The following is a 5689-nucleotide window of genomic DNA, read 5'->3' as shown; positions in this document are numbered from 1 at the left end:
ACCTTTAGAGGATGATATAAGATGAAGGGAAGTTGCTTTTTGCCACGAGAGGTAAAGTTGCAGTAGAGGTGGAGCAGAGGCAGATACTGGAGACAGACTGAATGATTGTGAAGCAAGATCACAGAGGAAGCAGCAGGGACCGAGACCACTAGCTTCGCAGAGGAGAGGGGACAATTCTAGAGCGGCATATGGGGATTTGCTATTGGGTATATGGAGGGAGAATGTTGTGGGTCTAGAGCTGGTGAGCATGATGATGAATTGCCTCCAGGAAGCTTCTGTTCCTTTTTCCAGTGAAGTTGGAGGCTGGGTCATTACTGTTGGTGAGAGAGGAGGTAGCAGAAAAGAGGTCTTAAAGAGACCAGGGAAATTTTCTCCGGTCTTGGGACCCGAAGGAGCAGCTGATTGAGAGCCTTGGGGACAGCACTGGGGTTGATAATACCTCTCTATCCCTACCGTGGCACCAGTCAGCAGAATTTTGTGATCTTTTTTAGTCATGTTCAGCCTGGAACGAGGATGCTGGATATTACAGAAGGTAACAGGGTTGGCAAAAGATCAAAAGGAGTCAAAGACAGTGACAGTGTTGGTAAAAGACTGATGAAAGAGATGGACCATAGATCTTGGTTGGATGGGGCCTGGAGGAAAGCCCAAAGGAGGCTTATTTGGGGGAACTGGAGGCATCAAAGGTGGTCTTGAAAAGGTAGAAGAAGAATAGTATTAATGATGGTTGCTAACATTTATGGAGAGTTTCCTAGGGGCCAGACACATTTACTCCTCACAGCAAGTTGTCCTATATCGTCTTCACAGATGAAGAAATTGAAGCAGAAAGCTTCAGCAAGTTGTTCAAGGTCATACTGTTGGTCAATGACAACCAGACAAGGGATTAAGGGCGTAGAGATTTGTGGTCTAGGAATAGTATACTGTGGGTTAACATTTCATTGCTGACTTAAACAGATATTCATACACCAATTTTCATAGCAGCATTATTCACGATAGCCAAAAGGTGGAAACAGTCCAAGCGTCCATGAACAGATGAATGGATAGCAAAATGTGGCATACACACATACGATGGGATATTATTCAGGCATGAAAAGGAACATTTTTTTTTTTTTTTTTTTTTTTGGAACGCCAGTTCAGATATCTGGTGATTCTTTTCTCTTAGCTCATTGCGACAGAAGGGGGCACGAACCCGCGTCCCCTGCATCGGCAGGCGGGCTCTCAACCACCGCACCACCAGGGAAGCCCGAAAAGGAACATAATTTTGATATAAGCTACTACATGGATGGACCTTGAAAACATTATGCTTAGTGAAATAAGCCAGACACCAAAGGACAAATACTATATGATTCCACTTACATGAGGTACGTAGAATAGGCAAATTCACTGAGACAAAGTAGGATTGAGGTTGCTAGGAGCTGGGAGGAGGAAATCGTGGAGGAAATCATTATTTATTGGGTGGAGTTTCTGTTGGGGATGATGGAAAAGTTTTGGGTATAGATAGGGGTGATGGTTATACCACCTTGTGAATGTATTTAATGTCACTGAATTGTACACTTACACACGGTTAAAATGATAAATATTACATAATGTATATTTTACCACAATCTAAAAAAAAAAGATTTCAGTGGGGAGCTACTTCTGGGTGATTTTACAACAACAAAAAGGCTGTTGTAGAAATGAGTTGCTGAATTTGGAGGTAAAGGTGGTTTTAGTTGAGGAAGGAAGGGAGAGGCCAGGAGCTGAATGGGTCATCCAGCAGGAGCCCTGTGTCCTGACACTTATCTATCCTCAGGGGGCAGCACCTGTGCCATCCGCAGGCCCGATGCATTGAATACATGGAGGATGCAAACCAGACTGGAATGATTCACTTCCACTTCCACCCCTTCTCCAAACTCCCCGAGGTACAGATGCTGATTTTCGTGACCTTCCTGATTAGGTACCTGGTCAGCATGAGCGGCAGCCTCTCCAGCTCTCTCATCATCTGGATTGACCGTTCTCTCCACGCCCCATGTTCTACTTCCTGGCCAACTTGGCAGCTCTGGAGACCTGCTACTCTTCCACCATTGCCCCTCCGACTCTGACAAGCACCCTGTCCGTGGAGAAAACCCTCATCTCCCCGCCTGGCTGTGGTGCCCAGACGTTCGTCTTCACATTCCCAGGCAGTGCCGACTGCATTCTGCTGGCCGTCACGGCCTGTGACAGGTTCGTGGCCATCTGCCACCCTTTGCGTTACACCCTCGTGATGAGCTGGTGATTGGCCCTGGGCTGTCTGGTGTTGGGGTTCACCTTGGTCATGCAGCTGACCGTGCTCATCTTCCAACTCCCCTTCCGCAGGAGCAAAGAAGTCAGTGTGTTCTACCGTGATGTCCTTCCTGTTATGAGACTGGCCTGTGCAGATACCCGGGTCCACAAGGCCACTCTGTTTGTGGTTGGTGTCTCTGTCCTCACCATCCCCTTCCTGCTTGTCACCCTGTCCTATGTCTTCATCGTGGCTGCCTCCTGAAGATCCGCTCTGTGGAGGGGAGGCACACGGCCTTCTCAACCTTCTGCCCCCGCCTGACTATGGTTCTGCTTCAGTATGGAGGTGCGAGCCTCATCCACCTGTGCCCCAGCTCCAGCTACTCTCCAGAGGGGGGCCAGGTAGTGTCCGTGGTTTACACATTCATCACCCCTATGCTGAACCCCTTGATCTACAGCATGAAGAACAGAGAGCTTAAGGTTGCTTTGAAGAGAGCGTTGATGAGGTTCCTGTCATCCTAAACACAACAAACACCCTGGATGTTCCTCTGTAACATTGCTGAGTAGAGACAAATGGGTATGCTCTCTGAAAGATGGGAGACAGGGGCTAAGAGGGCATCGGTTTTACACTGTTACTTCTTCCTGGTCATATTATTATTTTTATTTATTTTATTTTTATTTTTTTTGCGGTACGTGGGCCTCTCACTGTTGCGGCCTCTCCCGTTGCGCAGCACAGGCTCCGGACGCGCAGGCTCGGCGGCCGTGGCTCAAGGGCCCAGCCGCTCCGCGGCATGTGGGATCTTCCCGGACCGGGGCACGAACCCTCGTCCCCTGCATCGGCAGGTGGACTCTCAACCACTGTGCCACCAGGGAAGCCCTGCTTTTAAAATAGATCTGAACAAATACTTTGGGGCGGGAGGGCAGGGGGCCAAGGAGACGTGAGCTGGAGAAGGCCCCGGTCTTGGAGGAGTAGGGATTTGTCAGACATGAAATGGAGAAAGGACAAATCAGGCAGGGATGGGTGGGAAATCCTGGGCGTATTAGATGCAGAGAAGAGGTGGGTGTTTGAGGAGGCTGAAGGTGGGGCTGTGTGTGTCAGGGAATGACAGTACCTTGGGCTGGGGCCAGACTGCGCAAGGGCTTGAATGCCATTCTAAGAAGAGTCTGGACTCCCTAATCTTGTAATAAGGAGCCACTGATGAATTTTAATCAGAAGAAAGACATAATGGAGCCATATGACAGGAAGCTTCATTTAATTAATTTGGTAAACCCTAACTGAGTGCCTACAATGACGTTTTGGGGCCGAGGCTGGGGTCTGGGTTCGCATTAGTGAAAAGGAGAGACAAGGCTGCTGACCTCACGGAGCTCATGGAAGGTACAGGAGGTAGACCAGGTTACACAGTGTGATAGGGCTATCTTGAAGTCCAGGCTGTCGGGGAAGCATGTTTGAGGGACACTTAATCCTAGAATGGGTCAGAGTTGTCCAGTTCAGATACAGGGGAGAAGAGAGCTCTAAGGTGAGAGAGCATAACTGTGGCATGAATTTGGGATTTGAATTGTGTCCTAGTCAGCTGCTGAGATGGCTCTCGGTCTTCACCCCCTTGTGCAAGCTCCTGGCCTTGAGTGTGGGTTGAACCTAGGGCTTCTCTTTTAATCAATACAGTATGGCAAAAGTGATGTCACAGCCGAGACTAGGTTACAAAAACACTTTGGTTTTTCTCTCTCTTTCTCTGTCCCTCTCACCTGCTTGGGCTGATGGAATTCAGCTGCCATGTTGTGAGCTGCCCTATGAAGAGGCCCATGGGGTAAAGTATAGCCCTTGAAGAACTGAATCCTGCTGGCAACCATGTGAGTGACTTTGGACGCTGATCCTTTCCCAGTCAAGCCATGAGATGAGACGCAGCCTCCAGCCAACACCTTAATTGCAGTCTTGAGGCAGAGGCACCCAGCTAAACTGCACCTGGATTCCTGAATCACAGAAACCAGACGGTAATGTTGTTTCAAGCTGTTTTAAGGCAATTTGTTATGTGGCAATAGATAACTAATACAAACTGTAAGGGGGTGAAAACTACAAGTCAGGAAGTGTATTCTCCATCCTCCCTGCAGTGGGGAAGAATTGCTGTGGGGAACAGAAAGGACCTTCCCCTTCAATTTTCTAGCTCCTTTATCTCTTTCTATTGAACACCGCACCCTGGGGACACTGCCTCCAGGTACAATAGCCAGAAAGTCGTCTCACCTGCTCCTCAGCAGGCCCTGAGGGTCAAGGTGGGGTAAGGCTCAGTGCTTTTCTCCAGTGGGAAAGAAACGGGCTTAGAGGGAAGAGAGAGAGAGAGGGAAGCGGAGCCCCAAACCTCAGGATCCTCTTTTTGGTTTGTTTGTAAAGGTGAAATTAAGTGTTGGCTGACTTATCTATAGCCAAAATGCAAACACTTGATTTAATCTTGCTGTATTTGTTTAGTGGGGAAACAGCTACACACTAGACATGGTGGGAAACCAAGCACCCTGGTAGAGCAGAAAAATAAAAATACACCAGAGAGGAGGGGATCCTACTAAGCCTGGAACCTTAAGTCACTGTCCATACGTGGAGACCCTACAGTCCACTTGGGCTCAATGTCAGTCTTCCTCACCAGCCCATGGCCTCTCCTCACCCAGGTCCCTTGTCCCTCAGTAACTTGACTTTCTTCAGTTTATTTTACACAACTAGCTGTTGCAATCCAGACTTCTGCCTGTCATGGAAGAGCAAATATTAATAGAAAATGAACAAAACAGTGTTCATACCTAATAGGAGTTTTTTAAAAAAGGCTTGAAGTCTGTGACAACTCCCTTCGAATAGAATGTCATAAGAAGAGAACTCTTCCTTCCTGGGTTCCTGGACTCCACGTGTAGTTAAGAGCGCTCTTTATGCTGTTTTCATTGTGTAAAAAGATTAAGGAAAATCAAATGGTCATTTCTGTTATGGCCACATAGGCTAACCAGGTCTTTTTTTTTTTTTTCCCCCTTCATGGAAACATCCTCTCCTAGGAAACCAAATTTCTTTTTGCTTTCCTAGTTTTATTGAAATATATATTGACATATAACATTGCATTAGTTTAAGCTGTGCAACGTAATGATTTTTTAAAAAATTTTATTCGTGTATAGTTGATTTATGATGTGTTAGTTTCAGGTGTACAGCAAAGTTATTCAGTTATACGTATACATATGCCCATTTCTTTTCAGATTCTTTTCCCATATAGGTTACCACTGAATATAGAGTTCCCTGTGCTATACAGTAGGTCCTTGTTGGTTATCTATCTTCTATATAGTAGTGTGTGTATGTTAATCCCAAAATGATGACCACAGTATATCCATCACCTCACATAGTTACAACTTTTTTTTTTTTTTTTTTTTTTGCGATCCCCGGGCCTCTCACTGCTGCGGCCTCTCCCGCCGCGGAGCACAGGCCCCGGACGCACAG

At 47.1% G+C, this 5689-nt stretch overlaps 1 pseudogene; it reads left to right on the top strand.

Annotated features, from left to right (window-relative positions):
- Positions 1-1832: 1832 nt before the first annotated feature.
- Positions 1833-2757, top strand: LOC103071014 (olfactory receptor 10V1-like; annotated as a pseudogene).
- Positions 2758-5689: the final 2932 nt, after the last annotated feature.

This window comes from Lipotes vexillifer, unplaced genomic scaffold (assembly GCF_000442215.2).
Source record: "Lipotes vexillifer unplaced genomic scaffold, Lipotes_vexillifer_v1.1 scaffold977, whole genome shotgun sequence".
In the NCBI taxonomy this organism is placed as follows: Eukaryota; Metazoa; Chordata; class Mammalia; order Artiodactyla; family Lipotidae; genus Lipotes; species Lipotes vexillifer.
Note: the sequence above shows the minus strand (reverse complement) of the source record. Positions and strands in the feature narration are given on the sequence as shown.